Source organism: Callorhinus ursinus, unplaced genomic scaffold (assembly GCF_003265705.2).
Source record: "Callorhinus ursinus isolate GAN/ISIS: 27379988/994484 unplaced genomic scaffold, GSC_fseal_2.0 scaffold4, whole genome shotgun sequence".
In the NCBI taxonomy this organism is placed as follows: Eukaryota; Metazoa; Chordata; class Mammalia; order Carnivora; family Otariidae; genus Callorhinus; species Callorhinus ursinus.
The window spans coordinates 52632880-52659856 of NW_027397066.1; the positions used below are offsets into that span (position 1 = coordinate 52632880).

General features: G+C 35.8%; 1 long non-coding RNA gene across 2 annotated transcripts in view; it reads left to right on the plus strand.

Annotated features, from left to right (window-relative positions):
* Positions 1-26977, plus strand: part of LOC141372610 (uncharacterized) — a 121140-nt gene that overhangs the window by 71911 nt on the left and 22252 nt on the right. Inside the window, exons 1-4 of one of the 2 annotated variants that reach the window (XR_012377932.1) lie at positions 6771-6902; positions 19323-19465; positions 20798-20972; positions 23702-23962. This is a non-coding gene — a long non-coding RNA (uncharacterized lncRNA). Of the gene's footprint in view, positions 1-6770; positions 6903-19322; positions 19466-20797; positions 20973-23701; positions 23963-26977 lie in introns of those variants that run through there. The other variant, XR_012377931.1, reaches the window with a different exon arrangement.

Genomic DNA, 26977 nt, shown 5'->3' on the forward strand with positions numbered 1-26977 from the left:
AAGAAAGAAAGAAAGAAAGAAAGAAAGAAAGAAAGAAAGAAAGAAAGAAAGAAAGAAAGAAAGAAAAAGAAAGAAAGAAAAGAGAAGAGAAAAGAAAGAAAGAAAAGTCTTGCCTTAGTCCAACTCCAGCGAATCAAATAAAAACTGCCTCTACAAAGGGCCTATACAGTCCAAGATCTTTGTACTCCCATGAAATCAAGAACTGCTGAGGATGAGTTCATTATTAAAAGATACAAAACAATAGAAGAAAAAACCACCAGGACAGAAAAAGTTCATAGATACAACAAAACAGAAACTAGACTTTAAAAATGATCCATTAAAATACAAAAGAATCAATTAAACAAAAATAAGATGGTGTGGGGAAAAACACAAGGAGATCTGAAAGAAAAAAAAATTTGAAACTCTAGAAATGAAAAACATGGTCATAAAAAATGGACAGGTAAGATAATGAACTACTTTACAGAAGACTTAGTACTCATAAAGATTTCCTCAGGGAAATTACCAGAATATAACATAAAAAGATAAGGGATCTATTAAGACAAGCTTCAACTTGCATTTTATAGGAGTTCCAAAAAGAGAATGAATGGAGAAGAGGCACAATTGAAAAAATGTAAATCATTTTATAATAGAGAAAAGACATGAACTCTCAGACTGAAAAATGACCTCTAATCGTAATCAGGGGAAATAAACCCAAACACATGGCCAAATACATAGTAGTAAATCTTCAGAATATCAAAGCTAAATATATACATATACATATATATATATGTATATATATATATATGGAGGAAACACAGAATCCAAAAAATGGAAAGTCTCTAACTGGCTGTAGGCTTATTATGAGCAACAGAGGCCAGAAGGTATAATGAGTCAACCCAGAATTCTGTAATAAACTAAGATTTTATTGAAAGAAAGAGTGAATTTTCATCTTTACAAAGACTAATAGAATTTATTACTCTCAGATCTTCTCTAAATAAACCACTGAAGGGGTCTGCCAGCAAGAAGCAAATCAAAGACAAAAAGAAAGATTGGTACACAAAAGCAAGGGTAAACAAGTCAAATATTTAGCAAATCTAATTTTAACTATAGTTTTTAGTAATAGTATTATAATTACAAGTATTACAGAAAAAAATAAGTAGCTCTAAATTAATAATCAGCAATGTCCTGGAGAATACAGGAATATCTGCAATATTGTTTTTGTTCAGAAGATGAATTGAAATATGTATGTAGCATGTAAATTTGAAACCAATTAAGTGCACACACACATGCACAGAAAAGAGAAAATAGATTTAATCAAACAAAAAGGTAAGAATTCTGAAAATTAATGCAAAATAAAATTTTGGTAAGTAGAGGCTCAAAGTAAAATTAAATAAAAGTGTATCCTTAGGGCTCCTGGGTGGCTCAGTTGGTTAAGCGTCTGCCTTCAGTTCAGTGCCCAGTGATCCCAGGGTCCTGGGATTGAGTCCTGCATTGGGCTCCCTGTTCAGCGGGGAGTCTGCTTCTCCCTCTCCCTCTCCCCCTCCCCCTGCTTGCGCTCACTCTCATGCTCTCTTTCTCTTTCTCAAATAAATAAAATCTTTAAAAATAAATAAATAAATAAATAGTAAATGTGTATCCTTAATAGCAGTTGATATAAATGAATTAATATACTTCCTCTCATTAGAAGAAACATTGATAAAAGATTGTGATGTATATTACGTCTGATTTACATGCAATGTGCTAATGGAGGAGGTCAATGTGGAATACTTCTTCTAGGAAGTAGGATTTTATCTTAACTTCAGAAGAAAGGACAGAATTTGCCTGGGCCATATTTGAAATGTGTGTGTGATATATACTTTAGCCAATGTAAAATAATCTAGGAATAACTGGGGTCACAGTGCAAAACATTTTTGTCGTATTGTGGGAGAGGTAATAAGTACATCAGTGTATTTGAAGCAAAACTGTATGTGATGGAGATAAACAAGATTCCTTTTCTGTAAGAATTTACATTAGAAGGCTAGAATCAGTGGTGGCAATAACCTGGAACCTATAACAAATGTGGAGTTTGTTACCAAATAAATGTGGAACCTTGTATAAGTTTCTATACTGAATAAATGTGGAACGCCATCTAAGTTTCTAAAATGATCTAATCTACAGTCCATTCACTTGGAAAATGAAGAAATAATACACGTTTCATAGATGTATTTTGAGTATTAAGTTAAATAATTTTTTTATAAGAGCTGAGTTTATTATCTGGCAAATGTTAGGATCATAGAAAATGTTAACACTCATTATTTTTATAATGTACTTTCTTCTGTAATGTAGTAGTTGAAACTCTCCATGCTTTTTCCTTTGGAGGGGAGGGGAATGGTGTTTTCTGATGGTAGATAGAAAGGCTGGCTGAGAATGAGATCAATAGATTTGCGTGTTAGGAATTAATTTTAGACACGTTGTCTGCAGTAGATTGAACAGTAGACTGAATGCTCTGCTCTGCAAGGGAACCTAGTTCACTCACGTGTCCTCAATTCACTATAATGCCATCACATAGCAAGTGATTAATATTTTTTATTAAAAAGAGTATATAAAAGAAGTCAAAAGAAAGGATACCCTCTAAGATGCAATAGTTGCCCTCAAAATATGCTTAGTATTAAAGTGCAGCATTATGATACTTAATAAATCACACTAAATGAATGTTACTTCAAAGCATTCACCTGTGGTAAGCACTAAGCACATTCATTCAAGTATTGAAAAACCACAAATTCTTTCTAAGATTGTGATATAAAATGGGAAATCCTATCTAATGTTAATATATAACTATTCAGTCTCCCAGAGCCTCTTATTTTGGAGGCAGAGGAAATAAAGATGTGCTGTTAAAACAGAGGTCTCTAACACAAACCTCTGGTTTTCTAGGAAGTGCATGGACATGAATAATTTAAAGGAAACAATTGTCCAGATCTTCAACTTTTATCTGTGCTGTTTCCTAAAATTAGTCTACTTCTGATCCTCAGTTTTTTTTCCATACTCTCCTTTCATAAGAACTCATTTCCCATTTTATTATAAAAAAGGAATATCTTTCATCTATCAATGAGACATTGCCACAGGGGAGGTAAAAAAAACAAAACAAAAAATCTCTAAAGAAGCAAACACAGAGACAATTGAAAAAGTCTGAGCCATTGAGGCAAGCCCTGTGATTATAATCTGTAATCTGTTAAGTATATTAAAGTGAGTACATCATGATGATCTATGGCCAAAATTTTGGCATAGTTATGTACTTGCGCAGTATGTATGTATGTATGCATGCATGCATCTATCTTTATCATTTACCATCTATTACCTATCTTGATAATCAGAAATGAGAGTGTAATAAATAAGTATATTAATATATTTATTTGAACTGATTAGGGAAGAGTGACTTTTCTGATGGAAATTAGGTCTGACTTGGCGGATTATTTTAATGACGGGGTTTACCTTATCATTAAGTCAAATTGTGCATGTTTTCAGATATGGATGACCTAGACCTGTAGCTCAAAATACTTTCATGAGAATATACGTAAATTATATTTGCAGTAACAATATGTAAAAAGTCAAAAATACATACTTTGCACACATTACATTTTAAATGTAGCATTCAGAGTTTGGTAAGGGAAACAGAAACCACTCCATATATTTTAAGCAGGACTGAAATTAAAGAGCAAAGCAGGTGTTTACAAAACCATTAAAAGAGATAAATGATGTAAAGGTCAGGAAAACCTCCACCAGGTTTCAGATTCACTCAGCTTTCAGAGAATTAAGAAATTGCAAGAATCATAGGAAATTACACTAGTGATTATAGTTTTCTACAGTATTAAGGATGTTGGTTTGCTGGGAAATGTCTTGAGCTTACTGACAAACCTGTGGCTTCTGCAGCCTAAATCTCTGCTACAGAAACAGTAATATGGCCTCTGCTTTCTTATGTTTTCTCAGTCTTGTGCAAATGGATCTCACTGGCAGAATGTTCCTCAGGACTCTGATGCCAAATACTTTAAAAACAAATTAGTTCCAAAGCTTCCAGCTTCTGTGATGGAGCAAAGAGAATAAGAGGGGGCAGGGGCAGAAATGGTGCTCATTTGCTAACAGGCAATTTGGCCCAAATGTTAAATTTTAAAGTGTGAGTCATGTACTTCTTTTCCAAGAACCCTTTAAGGATTAAACAAATAAGAACTTTGAAGGCTAGTGGTCTAGAGAGTCCTAATCAGCCGGGCCTGAGATAACAAAATACCATGGATAGACTGGGTGGCTTAAACAAGACATTTATTTCTCTCCAGTTCTGGATGCTGGGAAGTCCAAAGTCAAGGTACAGGCAGATTCTGTTGCCAGTGAGAACCCTCTTCCGGGCTGGTGGATGGCCACCTCCTCACTCTGTGCTCACATAAGAAGCAGCAGAGTGCTCTGGTCTTTCTCCTTCTTCTAAGGGCACTAATCCCATCATGAGGGTCCTACTCACATGGCCTCATCTAAACCTAATCACCTCCCACAGGCCCCACCTTCAAATACTATCACATTGAGAGTTAGGACTTCAACATGTGAACTTCTGAGGGACACAAATGTTCAGTCCATAAGAGTATTCTCTATTATCATTCTCTATGACATTTCTGGTTTCTGCCATGTCCTCTCAAACACTATTTCAAGTTGGCCATTTTCCTTATATTTTAACTTCTGGCTCCCGGACATGACCTCCTGCTAAATCCTTTAATATCTAGAAAGTTGTCTCAAATTCACACCTATCAAAATTATGTGCTTGACCTTGAGCTTATTGAGTTGCTACTGTGTCAAGGCACAGTTTCTTGCTGTTTATGTCCAGTGATTTCTCCATAGTTACCAATGCATGATATCATACTTTCTGATGTATATACTTTTTTAATTTGAATGTTATTTTTTTAAGTAACAAGTTAAAATGGACTTTTGTGGTATACAGTCTAAGATTTTCTATTGAGGTGAAATAGATATAACACCAAATTAACCATTTTAACTGTGTAATTCAGTGCCAGTTAGCACATTCAGATTGTTCTGCAACCATTCCTTCTACTTTCAGATCATTTCATCATACCAAAGGGAAACCCTATACCCATTAAGCAGTCACTCCCCATTCTCCTCTTTCCCAGCCCATGGGAGCTGCTGACCTGCTTTCTGATGGTTTGGATTCACCTATTCCAGATATTTCATTATATGGAATTATACAATATGTAGCATTTTATGTCTTCTTTCTTTCGCTTAGCATAATGTTTTCAAGTTTCGTCCACAGTAGAGTATGTATCAATACTTCATTCCCTTTTATGGCTGAATCTTTCATTGTATGGTTGTATGGCTATACCACATTTTGTTAATTCATTCTGTTGATGGACATTTGGGTTGTTTCAAACTTTGGCAATGGGACTAGTGTGCTGCTATGAACATTCGTGTATCTGATATGTGTTCATACTGAGAAAACTGTCTACTATTTCTGAACTCCTTACAATTCTACACTGGATGCAGAAGCTGCTGAGAGGGCCCTGTTTTATAGTTTTTGAAAATAAATTTTTATAGATGTGAATAAAGCTACAAACCAGAGTCACACCTGATACATAATATTAGTTGTAGCATTAGCTTTATATCTGATCACCTTGAAATTATGAGTAAGTTGTCTTTTAATAGCATTTTGTACAAAAATTCTTGGTAATTTAATAAATAAGTAATAATGACAGTGAAAAAATAACACTAACTGAATGCTTAATACATAATCAGTACAACACTAGATCCTTTAAGTTACTTATTCTTCACAGTTAACTATTATTATCTGAGGTCAGCGAGGTAAAGAAAATTTAAACAAAATTTAAATACCCTACCCAAATGTCACAGCTAGTGAATGATGAATTCTGAATACGAATCCAGGGAAGATGGTCCCAGAGACCAATTTCTTAAACATTGCACTTCTTTTTATTTTTCTTTTTTTCCCACTAAAAGTCTCAAACTCTCTCCTTTCATTTAATCATATATAATAAAGCAGTGATGATTTGACCTCATTTGGTTATTAGTTCTTGACTTCTTCCACAGATTTCAGTCTCCTTATCTCACATCATCAAACCCCAAATTCTCTGCAGTGGTGTTAAGACCTCCTTTATGATCTGGCCCCTGGTTGCATCATTTGCTTTTTCCTTCACCTATTCTGCTCCTTAGGCCTTTGCATTATCTGTTTTCTCTGCCGAGAGGAAATTTACTTAATTTAAACCCTGTTCAACTGTCACTTCCTCACGATGGCATTCCTGGTGAACCTTACCCGAATCACCAATCACTAATCTATCCTCTCACCATGTAAGCTCCCTCAAGGGAGGGACTATTGTTTTGTTTTGCTTTGCTGATGCCTTTCTAATGTCTACAGTCATGCCTGATACAGGTAAGATAAGCATTAAAGATCTGATAAATAAAGAGCTTCACTAAATGAATTCCGTGGGAGCTCTTCTGGATATTATCTGACTCCCCAATATACTTAAGGTATTGCAGGTATTCAGTGTATCTAGTCCAGCATTAAACTACTGTCTTGGTTCAACTTTCAAAGACATGACTACCTCTTCTCTTTGGATGAGTTTTTTTCCATGGAAGACATCATATAATGCAGTTGGGGACCTGACGCACAAACCCTTGACTACATTTAGACATTTATGATCACAGGACCAGCAGAGCTTAGGTTCAAGTTTCTACTGTGTTCTACTGTAGAATTCTACTGTAAAGCTAAGGTAGACACATAAAGGTTGATTCTTAGAATTTTGAAACCTTTTCTTTGAAATTGCTTCAGAGTTGTAACTTGCTAGTCTGGTTCACTGAGAACTGGCTTCAAGAGTAGTACATTATCTGCTTCAGGAAGCCAGGGCTTTGGGCTTTGAAATCGGGATGAGAGGTACAACAGTCAGGTACATAGAATTGTTCTCCTTGCCATCGGTTGCCTACTCATTTCAATTATATGAATCTTTCTTTTGTTTGCTTTTTTGTTTTGTTTTGTTTTTCTCCTACCTCTCTATTTATATATATTCTAATTTGTTTCTTTGTGGGAAGCAGCATAGATGACTGTTTCCCTCTGTGTTACTTTTCTGTGTAACTTTTCTCCTTATCCTTTTAAAGTGACCATAGCAACTTGGTCCTTAAAGTATGATGAAGATCCTACTAAATTTAACCTGTCTTGCTTGAAGAAACCCAACAAAGATTCTAATCCCATCTCTCAAATAATGGAAGGAAAATCCAAGTTGAACATTAATATCTAATTTTATTTTTACTTATTCAAATAAATATTGCCTGTGAAGATATATTATCAACGATAGTATTTTTTGTTTTTCCCCAAAGTTTGATCTGTGGTTTCATTGCACCAGAATTACTACAGGTTCTTGCTGTTGAGCTTCATCACAGACTTAGTAAATCACTACTCTGAATAATAGACCCAGAAATCTAACAAACTTCCTTTGTATCTCTATCACACTAAACTTGGGAATTATTGATCTGTGGACATACTACTATGATAAGATTTTAAACATATTTGTTTTTTGGAATCTTACAAATTTGCAACATGGGTTGCCAATATTCCATACTTCTAATTGGAATTATTTTAAAAATACATTTAGTTGGTATTTGAAATCTACATACAAAAATACGAGTTTTATTTCTTTTGTATTTGCACTTTTTTTAGTTTTGAACTCAAAATGCTCTATTTTTTCATTAGTATATTGGATTGAACCTTCATAGATTTCATAGTATTTAACATTACTTATCAAACAGTGGCAATTTTCATCATCACTATATGGGGATATAGAATATATTTATGGCAGTATATTGTATTGTTTTAGGCTACTAAACATATTTCTTGTAGAACAATAAATTGGTAGACATCAATCATTCATTGTAGAAAATTCAATATATCAATCAAGAAGATGATGTTCTTGTTTGGATCGTATAGACAAATGCCAAGAATAATCTTCTCTCATTTATCATCATCTTGAGAAAAATATTACAAACTCATATCTCTTATCCAATCTATAATATGTAGCTGCGTGTAAAATATATCTTCAATTTATTTGGATGCCTATATATGTCACATGTTTTGATATATTGAACTAATATCCTCTTTTTTATTCATAAACCTATGGCTTGGGGAATTTTTGTATATATTTGATTGTTCTATTGAATGAATTTCACTCAGTCTCTTTTAATATGAGGTTAGCATTGCTGGAACAGTCCCTCTTTTGAACTTTCTGTGATATTAGTATTAAAATTAGCAAATGATGGACATAAAATTATAATAACAAAAGCCACTTTCTGAGATTATATTGCTGATATCAAACATATCTAGCATTTTTAATAATATTAGTGATCATTGGGTTATGCTTTACTAAATATAGGAGGAATATGCCTGTTGATACAGCCTCAGACAGCTTATGGATTGCCAATCCAATTTACTTAGAACTAATATAATATTTTTCAGGCTCAGTTACTTGTAAGAGTATTGGCTATATTATCATGGCCTGGAAACGTCAGATAGATAAAAACCATAGAAATATTTTTTAACTACCTGTGAGCATAGAAACTAATTTTTCTACCTAAAAAAGCAAGCAATTATTTCTTTTTCTCTTAGTAGTTAAAAAATTATGCACAAGCTGCCCCCAATTATCCAGCTATTATTATTCTCCCTTCCTTTCATAGAGACAAAGATGTTCCTCAACTCTCCAGACTCCCAGAGAGAGGTAAAAGAGTTTCATGATGTTGTTTGTTACATCCCCGGCTTTCCTACTTTCTGAATGGTGGAAAGATTTTCTGTTCCAGCTGAAGAAATATTATTCAAATAGTTTGAGACATTACATACTATAATTAAATTACATTATATTGCATTATAATATGTTATATGATATGATGTTATTTATAAATTACCATTGTGTCATATCATATTTAATAGATATGTTTAATATCTATTTAATAGATAGAAGTTTGATATCTGAAAAAAAAAGCCCTATGTTAAGAGTCATCAGGCTCTAATGCTAATTCCATTTCTTTGGGAAAATGTTTTCACTTCTCTGAGTACTTGTTCTATCTTTCAAGATTTGTGTTTCAAAATAGAATATGTATTTTATAGAACTATAAAAATAATTAGATAACATAATATTAGGTTATATTTTATTAATTAAACATTTATCTTAAGTTATTTCTATAGCATTGAAACACTTTGAATTATCTCAAATGTGAGCTAGAATTGCATTTGGTTATCATGAACAGATCTAGTTAGCACAGATATGGTTAGCATTTGAATCCTTATAGATTTAACTTAACAGTCCAGTGATATTTTATGAACTGAATTTCCTTGTATATTTATGATTCAATCAATCTCAAGGATCCTAAAAGAACTTTGTAATTTTACCTGAAGTCTTTCATACTGACCCTTGAGTAAGACACACAATTTAAGAGCGTTAGTTCACATGAATAAAATATAGTCCATAAAGAACCATCTCTAAGATAAATCTCCTGTCTCCTTTATGCTAATCAGCCCACAAAGAAAAAAAAATAGATGCTCACACATCACAGTAAAATAAACCATACTGAAGTGGCATTATGATAACTATTTAAAAATGAGTCTGCAGGCTATAACAATATAAGCAACGTTTACTATGTTAATCATAATCATGTTTGAAGTTTTATGAAAAAAGGGATATTACAAAGGCTTGGTACCTATCGTGGTACATAAAATAAAATGGTTATTTCATAACTTGATTTTGAAATTCAAAGAGAAGAAAAAAGGAAGTTTTAATACGTAGGGCATTAAAGTTAGTTTGGTGACAACACAAGCAGAAGCAGATATAGAGACTGCCTGGGGGATGCAAAACAAATAAGCTAATTAGAGAGGGATCTGTATTTTTGTCATTAGGGTAGGGAGGGAGAGATGGAAAAAGCCTCATCAGGTGAGACAGCTCCAGATAAAAGCACAAGCTCAGCTGCTTGCATGTACTTTGTCTTGGACACTTTTCTCTTTTGTCTTTCGCAAGAAAGCTATTGCAGGTGACTCAGCATAGCCAGGCCATTCTAGAGGAAAAGCAAAAAGGTCCAAAATAAGTACCATTACCTTGTTGAAAATGGTGAATTTAGACAATTAGTAATTACTTCCTGTTTTATTTGCTCCCAATTATTCTATTTAACTGTAAGATATAAAGAGAGTCTTTGTAGAAATACAATGAAATTACAAATAAAGTTGTTATAAATTGTTACCTAAAAATAACTACTTTTAACAGAGGAACAATATATGGAACTAATCTTCTTTTTTTCATTCTACTTGTAGAAAACTAAGTTTTCTGTATTATATTACAAATAACTTATATGTTAAAAACTAACTTATGTGTGCTTATGTAGATTTAAAAATCAAAACTAAATATAATCACCCTGATCTCTTGTAAAATTCCCTAAGGCCAATTTGCCTGTTTTCCCACAGGTAATGAAGGTCTTTCTTGAAAAATAGTGAGAAGAGTGTTAAATATTCATGTTTTACATTTTAATTATCATGTGTAGTTTTAATCTACAGTATGGGTTGGCAAACTTTTTTCTGTAAAGGGCAAAATAGTAAATATTTTAGGCTTTTCAGGCCATTCGTTCTCTGTTACAACTACTATACTTTGTCACCGAAGAATAAGAACAGTCAAGAATGTAAATGATTGAACATGACTGTGTTTTGATAAAACTTTATTTACAAAAACAGATGGAGGGCTGGGTTTATTTTGTGAGCTGTCATTTATTAATCCTGGATATATAGAGTATTTAAATTAACAATATGAAACACAGCTGCATTTCTATCTGTAAATTTTAAATTCATAAAAGAATTCTCTGAGCCTTATAATTATTCCCTATTAGACTGTTGTCTCCACTGGACTATGAATTTCTTGATGGTAAGGATTCTGCCATAGTCAACTGTGTATATATAAAATTACTTGGATGAGAGTCTCTATTTCATGGAAAAATATTTTCCATTTTAGAAGTTTTGCGTCAACTTTCTCTTTTCAGATAGTATCTCAAGGATCAAAGATTTTTAGGGGTGCCTGGGTGGCTCAGTCATTAAGCGTCTGCCTTCAGTTCAGATCGTGATCCCAGGGTTCTGGGATCGAGCCCTACATCAGGCTCCCTGCTTGGCGGGAAGTCTGCTTCTCCCTCTCCCACTCCCCCTGCTTGTGTTCCCTCTCTCACTATGCCTCTCTCTGTCAAATAAATAAAATCTTAAAAAAAATAAAAGAACCAAAAGGATCAAAGATTTTTAACAATTTGAATAATGAAGCATGAGACATATAAGTGAAGAAATTATAGTCTTTTTTCATCATTTTAAATACTTTTATCACCTTCTGTACAAGATGTATTAGATTAAGCTTTACCTAGACCCAACTTTCAATTTATAACTCTCAACATAGCTGGGGCCATTTCATCTCCTGTAGACTCAAGACATCTAGCTCCAGCCACACAACACACAAACTTATACTCCACAATTTGTATTGTTGTTGGTCCAGTCCTCTATATTATTCTGATATTATGACTTAGGGAGTGAAGTATCTCTATGGGTTTTGATTCTTGTTAATTTTTCTATTTAATTTTTTTTTCTGGTGAACTACTGTCCTCAACCTGAACCACTATACCTTCTTTTTATGAGTTATTCTCCATAGTATTGAACTCTTCACTTGTACCTTACTCTCCCTTTCAAGATGTCTTAATTCTGCGTTATATGCATCTGTTAGGATTGCTGCTATTTTATCTAAAATTCCTTATTACTAACTTAGTTGCTCCTATATCATCTGAGGATTCTGTTTTTACTGGTCATACTTTTTCCCAAGGCAAACACCAGGAGCTGGTTCAGCTGTGGTGTATTTATTTGATTCCATTGGATCACTCCAGTGTGGTAAGCGCTGACCTCTTGTTAAAATCTGTATTCAGTTATAAATAAGTAGTGCTTCTTTGCGTGTCTCAAGGTATAACGATTTTGGCATTATAGGAAATAGAATTTTATATTTTCTTAATTTCCTACAACTTTATGGTACATTTTTTTTCTAGCCATGGAAAATTTGAATCACTTGACATATTTGAAAATAATGAACATATTTGAAGTTATTATTTGACATATTTGAAATTAATCAGATTTTTCATAAAATATGTTTTTTCCCCAGCTCTGATTATATTTTCTGCCACTTAATATCAATGAGCAATATTTCACCACTTACATATGGCTTTAATATACTTTAGAAATGAAAGAACAAATGTACTATTTATGATATGGAAACTATCAGAAACAATATTCATCCTTACCTCCTATTTTTTTTGTTCAAAACAAAGTTTTTGTTGTTGTTGCTATAAATCTAAAACAGCTCACATTTTCCATGCTATTTCAAATAATATGAATTTTATATGTACACTTATTTAATGGGGACAATTTAGGCTTAATTGAGATCGAGTGAAAAAAACTCAGTATGCTGAAACAGGTTGAATTAAATTATAAGAAGTATAGCTCAAATGGAATCCACAATATACAAGTTCAGTTACTAGGACTAGGTTACTGGATGAATTTGCAGCAAAGTCATCTTGGTATTGGAACTAACATTTGTGGGACAAGAGCCAATTAAATATATCTTGTTTTGAATTGGAATTAGTTCTGGGTAATGTAGAAGTTTTGAGTCTGATGTTCTGGTGTTTGATAGATTTAGAATATAGTCTAATTTGTACATATTCTAAATATAGCAAACTTCTGGAAGTTTTGTTTTTTTGTTTTGTTTTTTTAAACCTTATCTATACCTCAGTGTCTACCTACACAAAGGGGAAAAATTATAGAACATACATTTTCAGTCTCTGAAACTTTAGTGGACTCAGTATTGCCCTATTAAGATTACTGTTGCTAGGCTACTTACAGGTGTTGGAATTTTTGCTAATATATCTGAAATCACTTATTGATAACATGAGACATTAAGATTCTAGGAGATGATGAATATATAGCCCTTAGCAAAGTACCTGGATTATTGCAAATGTTAAAGAGTTTTAATTACTAAATATTATTCTTACCAATCATTGTTTCTGTAGGAAGGTCTAGTTGAGTAAGTAGAAAGACCTATTTTGTACTGGATACTTGAATGCTTCTTGCAAAAATACATTTTTTTAAGTTTTTTTTAAGATTTTATTTATTTATTTGACAGAGACAGAGAGTACAAGCAGGGGGAGCAGCAGGGAGAGGGAGAAGCAGGCTCCCGCAGAGCAGAGAGCCGGATGTGGGGCTCAATGCCAGGACCCTGGGATCATGACCTGAGCTGAAGGTAGACCCTTAACCGACTGAGTCACCCAGGCACCCCTCTTGCAAAAATACTCTTAAAGATAGTTTTTCAGTTTGTAAAAGTATCTTGGATGAAAATTTACTAAGGTAATTATTTATTTAATAAAATACTTATATATTCAGGGTATTTCTTCAAGGTATGAATGTATGCCCAGACACTGGGAAAAAAAGATGGATTGGTTTAGCCATCTGCAGAAGAATCCACTCTAATAAATAGGTTAGTAATTGAATTAGGGCATTTCCAAGTGCTCATTAAGAATCCCAAGGTAGGGCACCTGGGTGGCTCAGTTCGTTAAGCGACTGCCTTCGGTTCGGGTCATGATCTCAGGGTCCTGGGATCGAGCCCCACATCAGGCTTCCCACTCTGCGGGAAGCCTGCTTCTCCCTCTCCTACTCTCCCTCCTTGTGTTCCCTCTCTCGCTGTCTTCTCTCTCTGTCAAATAAATAAATAAAATCTTAAAAAAAAAAAGAATCCCAAGGTATGACTCAAGTCATCACCAAAAAAGTACACTTTGTAAGGATAATATTTTAAGCATTTATTTTCTAATTTATTTTAATAGGTATAAATAACATATCAGAGCAGAAAGTTTGCGCTTTCCTCATTAAATTGGAAAAGAAAAGGAGGAAAAAAATGAGAGAGGGAAACAAGTCATAAGAGATTCTTAATGATAGAGAATGAACTCAGGGTTGATGGAGGAAGGTGGGTAGGGGATGGGCTAGATGAGTGTTGGGTATTAAGGAGGGCGCTTGTTGTGATGAGCACTGGGTTTTGTTTGTAAGTGATGAATCACTGAATTCTACTCCAGAAACCAATATTGCACTGTATTTTAACTAAAATTTAAATTTAAAAAAGGGTAGTATTAGGTAAAAAATATACCAATGAAAAACAGCAGCAGTTCTCAGGTAAAAACAAACTTGCAGTGTTTCAGAAACTAAAGCAGGTAAGAAATAGTATTCAATGGGAAGAGTGTTATAAAATGAAACCAATAATGCAGGGTTTATAGCTCATTTTTAAAGCACTGAAATTTATCCAAAGAGCACTGAAAAACCATTGAAGAATTTTTAAGCTGGGGATTAAGAAATAAAACTTTGGGGGCGCCTGGGTGGCTCAGTTGGTTAAGCAACTGCCTTCAGCTCCGGTCACGGTCCCAGGGTCCTGGGATCGAGCCCCGCATCGGGCTCCCTGCTCAGCGGGAAGCCTGCTTCTCCCTCTCCCACTCCCCCCGCTTGTGTTCCCTCTCTCTCTGTCTCTCTCTGTCAATTAAATAAATAAAATCTTTAAAAAAAAAAAAGAAATAAAACTTTGTTTTTAGAGTATCATTCTGGTTCCTGTGAAGAGAATAGATTGTAGGTGGGGGAAGGAAGTCTAAAGGGGGACCAGGAAGAATGTGCTGCAGTTTTCCAGATGTGTAGCATCATTTTTTTCCACCAATATCTGTTTTCCCTCTCCTGTGCCCATACATGAAAGACTAATTCTTGGACTCTTGCAGTTGACTGTTTCTGGACAATGTGGAGGCACATATGTCCCTTCCAGGACAGATACATTTAATTTTTGGCTCGAAATCCTGTAGTGAGGTTTTTTTTGTTTGTTTGTTTTTTGTTTGTTTTTTAATTATAGGGGATTGAAGAAGTTTACTATATTAATCAGAGTTATCCAAAAAGATAGAGGATATATGGACAGATATTCATTATGAGGGATTTGCTCACATAATTGTGGAGACTGAAAAATCCTATCATCTATCATCTGCAAGCTGGAGAACAGGAAAACTGGGGTTGTAGTTCTAGTCCAAACCTGAAGATGTGAGACCAGGGGAGCCAGTGAGGTAAGTTCCTGCCTGAGTCTAGAAGGCCTTAAAACCAGGAAACTTGATGACTAAGGGCAGGAGAAGATGGGTGTCCTAACTCAAGTAGAGAGCAAACTTGTACTTTTTCTGCCTTTTTGTTCTATTCAGGCCCTTTCTCAAAGGATTGGATAATGCCCACCCACTTTGGTAAAGGAGATCCTCTTTACCCAGTACAAGATGGCACAAAAAAGGAAAGTAGGGAGAATAAAATGAGAGAGAGAAAGAAAATCAAAGCATGCATTGTTTATGGACAAATAGTCAAAAATAATTAATTTCCTTAAGAATCTGCTGTTCTTGGGACACCTGGGTGGCTCATTCAGCTAAGCATTTGACTCTTGATTTTGCCTCAGGTCATGATCTAAGGTCATGAAATTGAGTTCCACATCTGGTTCTGCACTGAGTGTGGAGCCTGCTTGAGAGTCTCTTTCTCTTTCTCTCTCTCTCCCTCTGTCCCTCCCCCCTTTCTCTCCCAAAGGAAAAAAAAAAAAAAAAAAAGAATCTGCTGCTCTTTTACACAGCCTAACCAGCAGGACAGAGAAGAGGGTGACCCCATGCCTGTAATGATAATTTCTCAACTTTAAAGATACCATGACCTAAATTCTGGAACTGTTACATAAATATAATTTATCTACTAAGTGTATGCGTATGTGCATGTAACTGCTCCATCATGAGCATGTAGTTATTTCAGTATATTATATATATGGGAATTGGAGGAGAATTAAGAGGCAGAACCTTATTCTCGAGGGCAAGGTACACATTTTTAACAATGTCTTTGTTAAAAGTGGTTGAAATAGAAATAATTTGCTATTGAAATAAACATTTTCAGCAGTTCTTTTAGAACCTTCTAAGTTCATGTGGAGTAGAAAATTGCAGCAGTGGAAAATGGTGCAGAAAGAAACTGGCAGTCCAGCACAGACAGACAAAAAGGAATGTGAACCGGCAGTTAAGCAGCATGAAGGCTAGAATGGGAAGCTCAGAAAAATGGAACAATGTTTCCAGAAACAAAGAAAAAAAAAAAAAAGACTGGGGGAATGGAGAAGAAGCAAGATTCAGAGAGACGATGGACTCTGAAAAACAAACTGAAGGTTCTAGAGGGGAGGAGGGTAGGGGGATGGGTTAGCCTGGTGATGGGTATTAAAGAGGGCACGTTCTGCGTGGAGTACTGGGTGTTATATGCAAACAATGAATCATGGAACACCACATCAAAAACTAATGATGTGATGTATGGTGATTAACATAACATAATAATAAAAAAATAAATAATAAAAAAAGAAAATTGCTGACAGTTTTTCCAAAATAGAAGATCTAAATTCTCAAACGACACTCCCTCCTGAGTGCCAAGTAAAATAAATATTAATTAAGAAATCCACAGCTCAATACAAGATAGTGGACATAAGAAATCATTACACAGAAGGGAAAAATTCTAAAAGGTTCTGAAAGGAAAAACAAAGGACCCTACAAAGTGTGGCAATGAGGTAAACATGAAAAGAAAAAAGAAAAAAGAAAAAAAAGAATTGAAATAATCAGTTTGGAAATGAACTAATTTATGTCAAATTATAAAATACATGAATCACTTGATGTCTTTTCCCACCATTGTTCCTATGGCAAACTTTGCCAGTCAGTCATAGCACATTTCCCTTGAGCTAAAATGTGTCCTCAGCACTTATCCCAACACTGTGGTTGGCATCTGAGATGAGCCGTAGTTTCCATTCCAGGGTGGCTAAAACAGAGTATGGAGGACGGCAGATTTCAGGTAGTCACAAGAAAGTTTCACCTTTTTGCAAAAAGAGTATCTTTTCTCTGGCTGGCTTGGCCATTCACACAGGTTTCATAACCCAGTGACATCTGTGCCTCTTCCTGGCAGGATTTTCTAGCCACAGGGCAGCCTCATTCAACTGTGACTGGATATTGACTCGGCCTCCTTTGCTTGCCTCTGTTATTGGGTATCACTGCTTTTCATACTTTCCTTTTATTTATGTTCTAGTGCATGAGAAGTAAAATATCTCACTTTTATATTTTTTCCATACTGTTATTAGTATGGAATGTCTGACAGGTTTTCCTAGTTTACATCATAGATGCAGTTTTATCCTAATTTTATACCATGTCTCTTTTCACAAATATTTACAAATTAAGAGAAATGTTGCCATTTTCCTTGAAAGCTCTTCAGATGTCTCCTTCTGATATTCTTAAACTATGAAAAGTTTTCCTGATGCTCAATATTGGAAAAAAATTTACTATAAATCCTTAAACTACTGGGACTATGGTATTATATTATAGTGCTTCTCAAATATTTCCATCAGAGGAATTCTTATGACAGGGGAGAAGGAATGCTTACCTCCAGTTATTTGGAGTCATAACCTAAACAGCCTTGATGAGCAAATCACTTTTATTTTTAATTACAAATTTTATCATATAAAGCATAAAAATATTTTCAAACAGTCGCCATATCAATGTAGTTTTAATTTAAAAATGATTCAGAATCACCACTGACTAAACAGACACTCAAAAAAGGAACGTTGTATTTATTCTGAAACTAGATGCATTACTCCCTTATACATTATCCATTAACTCTTTTTTTTTTTAAGATTTTATTTATTTAACAGAGAGAGACACAGCAAGAGAGGGAACACAAGCAGGGGGGAGGGGGAGAGGAAGAAGCAGGCTTCCCGCGGAGCAGGGAGCCTGATGCGGGGCTCGATCCCAGAACCCTGGGACCATGGCCTGAGCCAAAGGCAGACGCTTAACAACTGAGCCACCCAGGCACCCTACCCATTAACTCTTTTCTGGAAGGTGCTATACATTAGTTTGAAAAGCCCAGTTCTGTGACAATCATCAAATATGAAATATATTTTAAGGTAATATAAACAAAGAAGTATTTCTTATTAAATGATAATAATAAAATAATTTCAATTTTATGGGAAGACATGACAATTCTTTCAGAAAATCCCTGAAGTGTACTTGTTGCTATCAAGTCCATATCATTTCAATATACATTTTGTTTTGCATCACTACCTACAATGTAGGTTAAAAAGTAATGGTAAAGTATATCAAAGCACGTGGGCTTCACTAACAACAAAACAAAATCAACTAATTCCATGAGTTGTACAGCAGTTACTGTTTACAGAATAGGTTTCTTAATTTATGAAGAATGCATAATACAAGTATATGTTAACTATCTACAAACATAATGCAAAATAATTAATACTCTACAGATCCCCTCACAATTGTATGAACAGTGGAATACTAACACAAAATAGTTGGCAAGGAATGCAAAATGAGATTGCCTAACGCCATTTTCCAAGGTGAATAAGGAATCTTTTTCCTAATAAAACATCTTTTATGTGCCTTCTATTCTTTTTTTTCCAAATCTAGAACAACATTTATTTCCAATATTAAACCTAATGTCTGTATATGCCCTCTATTCTTAATTTTTATTTAGTAGCAGTATTTGGAAGTATACCATCAACATATATGATTCATTCACATGGGTTGTAAAAACAAATCTTAAATGATGTACTTTTTATATTTGTAAGCAATTTATTGTACATTTTATATGGTCCGTTTATTTTATTTTTCAGTCTGACCTTTGGTGTAAAACCAGAATTATTTCTGAAAAACAAAATAATGCAATTAGCTTAAAGTTCTAACTTCTGTTCTGCTGTGTGTGTGTGTGTGTGTGTGTGTGCGCGCACTCACGCACACGTGTGTACTTCCTTGATCCATATGTAGTTTGAAGCTTTGAAAGACAGTGGAGGTCTAGAAGTTTAATTTACATTATTGTTAGAAATTCAATATTTGAAAAATATTAAATTTGAGAAGCAGTGTAAAAAATGTGATAAACCTAGAGCTCTTCTAAGTTCTGTCACTAACTGTATAATTTTACAAAAATCATTTGACCTAAATTCACACCTATAATGTGATTGAAGATGAGCTTTTTGTTTTCCTTCTAGAACTAAAGTTCTATTTGTTGATATAATTACATTCTGTGGCACTGACAATATTTCAGCAGCCTAATGACTTATAGTACATTGTTTCAGGGAATGTAAATCATCAAAAGAATTTTACAAAACCATTTTTGGCAATTTTTACTGCTTATTGAAAATTTCTTGATGGTTGAGTTCATCAAAAGTGACAACTAACAATTAATTGTATTTTTCTCACTACAGATTTCAAGAAAAATACTGACTACAACCAGCATTTAAGACCCCAGGAAATGTCACTGCTTTTTCTTCAGAAGGCATAGAATTTGGATTTACCAAAGCAGTGTGGATTAGTATCTTGATATGCACACTTAATGAAATATATGAAGGTATAAAGTCAGCCCACACAATAATAAACAGTTAAATAAATGTTGCACAGTTGAGGCCTTCAACAATACTTTGGATCACTCTTTTTTTTTTTTTTTTTAGAATTGAAAAGCACAAAAAAAAAACCACTTGAGCCTATTCAGTGTTATTTCAACTTTATTTCATTTACTAATGTCCTTTGATGGACAATTTGGGAATTTTAAGAAAACAGTTTTACAAATGTTAAAATATAAATAGTGATTTCTCCCAGTTCATGATGATAATACATCATTAGAATTTACACTTTGGCATAAAATTTAATGATTTAACTTTGATGATATGGGCTAATATGGAACACTGAAGTCAGTGTCCTCTATTTAAAGGTCATTACAGAAAGAACTAAAGATTGTGGATATTTGTTTTCTGGATGGGCTGCAGGCATTTCACAGAGCCCTATGCATTGAAATGGAAATACTGGCTGATATGGAATATTAGTAAAATCCAACTCTACTTTGATTTAGAACCGAGTTTCAAAGACAAAAGGAAATTTGGAAATGATGCTGCAAATAAATTTCTACACAATTTGTCACAGCAAAAAGATAGGAATAACAAGATCTTATAAAATCGAATAACAGCATTATTGTCAGCTGTTAAGTCTGTGGATGAAAGTGCAAAATGACAGATAAAAATAATAAAAAACAAAACCTAAGTAAATCAAGCATTAATTCATGAGTCACGGGTAGTTTCCTTCTTGTGATCTATCACTGTATTGAAAGATAGTGATTTATAAATGTAAAACTCCATTGTTTTTGAAACCCCTTGAGACAATGTTTTTATTTGTTTTGTCTTCTCTGCCCCTCCCCTCTCTTCACACAACATGCACACATGCTCACACACTCACTCACTCACAGAATCTTACAAACCAGGAGGGGTGCAACCAACATATCCATCTCAACACAGATCCTTCATTTCTGCATTGGTATCAGAAATGAAGTTCGACTAAGAACAGAGGAGGAAAATCAAGTTAAAAAAAGAGAGAGAGACAAACAACGAATAAGAAATGCAAAGATTACAGATATTAAAAGTAGTTTAGCAAAGTCTATTTCTCTATCCCCTCTTTTAAGCTCTTATAATTTTTTGTTGCTACTATGTTTACTGCTAGAAATAAATATTCTATTATATCTCAATTATATCTCAACAAAGCGGGGATAGAAAGAAATAAAAATTCTAGTTTCCCTTGATCTCTTTATAAAAAAATTGGAAATGCAAATTTTTAAAAATTATTTTTAAGAACTCAATAGTGCTTAGAGAGGAGATGTAGCTCTTATTTTTTGTTGTTGTTCTTTTTTTTTGAGATTTTACTTATTTATTTGATGGAGAGACAGAGCGCAAGCTGGGGGAGCGACGGGCAGAGGGAGAGGGAGAAGCAGGCTCCCCTCTGAGCAAGGAGCCTGACGCGGGGCTCTATCCCAGGACTCTGGGATCATGACCTGAGTGGAAGGCAGACGCTTAACCGACTGAGCCACCCAGGTGCCCCTGTTCTATTTCTTATAGTAATGATTAAATTCTATGATTGCAAAAGAGCCACAGAAAAAAGCAATAGAGAACTCAAATATATCTCTGGGGTAAATCTATTGTCACCATTTGATGAACATCATTACAGATATTTCTTTATGCATCTGTACATGGAGAAGGATGGCTATATATACATACATGCATGGATAGATGAATGGATGGAAAATAAATAGACTGAAAGATACATGTTAAGATAAGATCATACTTTAAAAGATATTTACAGATCATTAAATGAAAGCATTCATCTTTCTTAGCATGATAGTATTAGGGCTGAGTGTTGTTTTCTAGTCAGTTTTCTTAAATCTGAACCATATGTCCTGAAAATACATGGGTTGCAGAAACTTGGTTTGGGTTGAGGGTAGCTTTCGAAAATTCTAGGGGGGGGCATATAAATTATATTCCAGAGAACTGCCTAATTCCTGAGGTTAGGCAATGCTATTGCCCCGCCAGTTTTTTGTGCTATTTTTTCCCTAGAGGATATCGAATATATATATTAAGGCTTATTCCATTCCATCAGGGTGTGTTTCAGTCTCATGAGATTCTGCTCACTTTCCCTGTTCTTTTACATGCCTGAAAAGTGACATGCTCAGTAGCCATTCATTCTGGTACCTTAGTATGGTACTATTAGTATGCAGCACTGTCTAAGCTCAATGTTTTTGCCCCACATTTTCCACAGAATCTATTCATGACTCACCCATCTCCATCCCAATCAACTTTGAGATGGGAAGGCATTGGTAAGAATTCTTAAGATTGATTCCATTCACCTTCTTATATCAGTGCTGTTTGGCTGGAGAGGTCCTAACCAAGAGTCTTGTTTCTTTCCTTAATAGTTGCATTTTTTCCCCTTGACAGTTCATTTATTTTCTTCTTATTTATTTGATGTTGGTACATACACATATAAGAAAATTTTAATATATTTTTGTTTATTTCATCATGTACAGGGAAAGGCAACATCTACAATTCTGTTCTATTCTGTCTCACTCACCCTAGGTCTAGCTTTTAATATATTATGTTTGCAGGCATGCAAGTGTGTTCACACACACAGACACACACACACCCTAATAGAAGATATATATAGGTTAGAGCTATGAAGTACACTACTTTCTAAATCCTATTTCAGGCATTTATTAGATTAAAATTTCATTTTGTTCAAAAGGAAAAATGCCCAACAAATTATAATTTATGCTTCCTCACCCTTTTATGAACTTGCGTTGTACATCATTTCAGCCAGATGTTGTCAAGGTAATCATAATCTGAGCATGCTTCACAAACGTGAACATTATTTCTGAAGTATTGTGAATTCTTCCCTAATCCAGATCCTCTATCCCAGCTCCAAGAAAAACACATAGCAAACCTTGGAGCATTCATTAACTAAATGTTATTCAACGAGTTATTTTTTTAAACCTACAGTTTCCTTATTATAAATAATTGTTGGATTCACCAAGTAAGCAGAGAACAATGAAAGTCTATACAACATAATATTAAAATTAAATTAAAATCCCATAATGAGTGACAGCTGAAGGATAATAGTGGATTATATTACACAAAGGCTGGCAGCAGTCTAGAAATCATTTTTCAGTTTTAACATTTAAATGAATAGCAAGAGCTACATGTGCCTTATACCTATAACTATCATATTGACATCATTAATCCACGTCAAACATGTTGGCATTATAAATCCAAGGCTGGCATGCCACTGACACTCAGTCTGGGGAACTTTGGAAGGGTGCGGGGAGTCCGGAAGGGTAGAGTGTTTGGGTGTCCTGAGCCCTATGTCTGGAGGGATGATGGAAGGGCTGAGGCACCCCGGAGGGGGACGGGGGGCGGGGGGAAGCAGCCTGCGTGTAGTATGAGATCGCTGCTGCAAGAGTCTCTGTGCGTCTGAGCAGGTGAATGTGAGTGTGGTTTGTGTGGCATGTCACGTGTTCCCAAACGTGCACTTGCGGGGGTGGGGGCTGTGCATGGGAGTGAGGGCTGTGCACGGGAGTGAGCTTGCGCGGATCTGACTTTGTGCCCCTCTGCCCACGCTGGGTTCATTTTCTCTGCTGCGGGTGGGAGTGTGGAGTCTCCTTGCGCACGTGATGGGCCCGTGTTGTGGGAGTGTGCACCCAAACTTTAACTCACGTTTGGCGGCTTGGGTGGCGGGGGGGAGAATCTCGCAGGGTGCGCCAGGATTCCCGCGCGCTCAGTGGTAGGCCTCTGTAGGCAGCCCGTCCGCAGCGCACCCAGAGGCGCGCACTCGTGACCCCTGGCAGTCTCCGCGGCTGCTCCTGAGCCTGGCCCTGGGAATTCTAACACCGGCTGCTCCCTGCCTCACTGGGTGAGGCCACAGGTGCGCCCCCTCTCCAGGCCTCGGTTTCCCAACTCCTCCAAAGAGAACGGCTCTGGGCGGAGAAGCATGTGAGCCGGAGGGTTCAGAGATTTGGCGGAAAGCGCTGTGGCTGTTGGGGGCCAGGGTAGCAAGCCCAATCAGCCTGGGAAGGAATGCAGCCCACTGCTCTCGCACTGAGAAAGGGGTTTTTATGCAGGATCAGATGGGTGTGTCAGGTCAGGGTAAGCATGCTGGAACCAATTTTAGAGAGGAGGAACAAACCTAGGGGCAGTAATATGCCCAAACTTCTGCCCAGGACGATGGCGGTGCCACTCTCCTCGTTGTAAGCTGCCCTTGCTCTCTCCCATCCCAGGAGCTCCCCCGGCACGCACTGCAAGATGGTCCAGATGCTTTCAGCCAAGAAGACTAACGAGGCCCCAGCGCTCTTCCCCTCTGTTGACTTGCTGGCCTGCACAGGCACGCGGATTTCAGGGCTATCTTGAGCAGCAGAGGCTGTGGGGTTGGAGGCCACTTGGTCTGCTGCACACTCCACCGCCTCCTGTCAACAACTTCTTCAAGTCCGGGAGCCCATAAGACTACTATCCATCCAAGACTCCCACCACGTCCAGGAAGGGTAAGTCTGGCTTGGCCAATGTGGCTGCCAGTGGGTGTGGAGAGATCCAGGCTGCCTGGCATCACCACCACACACATTTGTAGGAATACTCTGAAGAGCTTGGGGGAACTTACTTCAGAGTTCAGTTTTTCTCTAGTTGTTTGGGACTGGCTTGTTATTCTGAAGTGATGCCTATGTAGGAAGCGTCTAATTTAAATTCAATAGGCCTATTTTGGAGAAATGTGTATATAGACAGTTCAGATTCCATAATTTTTGCTTCTTTATGTTTCTGAAAAAAAAACTTGTCAAACACATTTTGGGTTAAAACCTCTATATTATATTGTTACTGTTGCTTGATTGAATTGATTTTTATTTTTTCCTTCTTCTCCTTCATCTTTTTTTTTCCCCCTAAAATACAATGGTCAAATACTTGTCTCTCTGGAGACTGTGATGTATCTGATGTTGTGTACCCTATGTTTTTTACATCAAAATACTAGTGCCCTTCTAATGGTAAGTAAGCACATAGAACATTAATACATGTCTACCACTAGTTAAATAGGCTGCAGAAACACTGCCCGCTGAAATCCATACTTGAATATTCACAACCTAATTAGCATATTAAAAAGTTAGAGCAGGACTGCATTTAACACAAAAAGAAAAATTTAACTTTGTTAAACCTGATAGTTACTAATTTTTTTTTAGACTAGCTGATTTTGCACATTGTGGAGCTTATCATCAGGAATGTTTACTTTGTTGTTTTAGAGAAGTGATCATGAAGGGATTCTGCGAGGACAGGTAAGGTCCTGGTGAAGAGTAAAGAAGTGTTAGCTAAGCAAATGCAGGCTGAGATAAGAATTGTATTGGCAGTCAAAATATTTAACCAGCTGTCTACCCAACAACATTGGCACTGACCAGTCAGAGGATATCCATGCTGTGAAACTAGGCTTGTACCCTAGAGCTGGATCTAAGAAGTCCTTCTGGCCTGGATTAACCCTTCTTCCTTTATCATGGGGCATTTTGGAGTCCCAGAGAAGGTATCAAGGTAGCCCAGGCAGTGGAGAGTGAGAATCTCAGGAGCTCAGGAGATGGATGTTTGGCAATCAGCATAGAAGTATTTAAATATTTTAACAAATGTACCAGTGTGTTATCTGAATGTCAACTCTGCATAAGAATGACCTGCCCTAAAGGACAAATCAGAGAAAAGGAACAGAAAACAGGGAAGATATGTTGTCTTTTTTATTAAATTAAACAGCTGAGCTTTTTTTGTCTTGTGAAAGTTTACTAAGACATTCCACTGTTGAGGCAGAGGCAGAGGACATGGGCAATCATTACATTTGGCTGATGGTGTAACAAAATCTTTTCTGATTCTGTCAAGGTGTCACTCCCTGAGAGTCTTTCTTCTCAAAATTGATAACTGAAGACTAAGCAGATTACATTTATCTGGAATACAAAGTTAGAATTCTTAATTTGTGTTCCTCCGGAAGCTAATGCTGAGACAGATTTCAGGCCTAGTAATTTTGCGGGGGAAGTACAGGTAATCCTGCAGGAAGAGTGACGAAGTCAAACAGGAAGAGAAGATAGTTAATGTGTGTGTTATGAAGTCAGTTACCACAATAAGAAACTTCATATTAATTCGGTTTAACTCCTGACTCAGAATTCTCTGTGAAGGGCTGAGGGCTCTGTGCTGTTTATTTATAGACTAGTTTCTGGGGGGTTATTGATTGAGGGCTGTCTCAGGGAGAAAGAAATGGTGTTGATTCACTGGCACTTACCTGTCTCCTGTGAGTAGAGGCAAATCCTCCTTCCAGTGTTCTGGGCTGTAAAAAACATGCTTGGATCCAGAAATACAGAAACTAGCACCTGGAAAGGTCAGAGGCATATGGGTGGCTGCTGCCGGTTTCTGTTTCTTTTGAGTTATCACTTAGGCTGACCTAGGATGTCCTCAGCTCTGTCCCAGTGGAAAAAATAGACAATACAGCTTCTTTAATCAGATTACTATACAAAATGTGCTTTGTCCTACCATAGTGTAGTGACCCAGGTTCAAACAAGAAACTCAAGATCATGGGAAAATGTTTAGTGTAGCTTATAATTAATTTGGAAAGTTCTTCCAAACCTATTCTCCTACCCCAAGCTTTGTGCTCTGGTCAACATGCCCGAGAATGTGAATAGAAAGGGAAATCCTTGGTGGTCTATGCATGGAGTTGGAATGGTGAGGAATCACTGCAGGGTGGACATGATATTTGTGTGAATGAAGAATGCTAACTTGCAATAGTAACATATCAGTAGTGGATTGGTAAGCTATGAAGTATGTTTTCTCCCCTGGAGTATGACGTTTGAATGATTATCTGGCACTATGGTCTTGGAAGGTATAATAATTCTGGATGAGACACCCAAATGGGTTAATGGATTTTCCACCAATCCGGAATGTGTTTGCTTGAACTAAATTTTATTTTGAATGGAAAAATAAAGGTGAAAGATTCATAATCCAGAAACTGGAAATAATACTTAAAAACCAAAGATAAAAAGACAGCCCACTATAAAAGTAGATAAGACTTGTATATCTTCTCTTCAAAGATAGCTCAATGATCAAAAAATATTAATATGTGGAATTGGCATATAGGGCATTGCAAACTAAAATCACAATAAGGTATTACTAGTGTACCAAAATAAAGGGTTGGCATTAAAATTAATCACAATATCAAGTATGGCTGAAGATGTACAGAGATAGAAATTTTCATGCATTGGGTGACAAAAATATCTTGGTTTGCCTAATAAAATCCTGGCTAAAGTTAATTGTCCAAGCATACCTTTTTTAAAGGACCTTTTTTCATTTTCAGAAGTATATTAGTTTGAAAATAAATTTTATGGACAAATTATGTGAACTGTAGATTAGAGTGGAAATTGGTACAAACACTTTTTTTAATTTTTGATTTTTTTATTATTATGTTAATCACCATACATTACATCAGTAGTTTTTTTATTTTTTTATTATGTTAATCACCATACGTTACATCATTAGTTTTTAACATAGTGTTC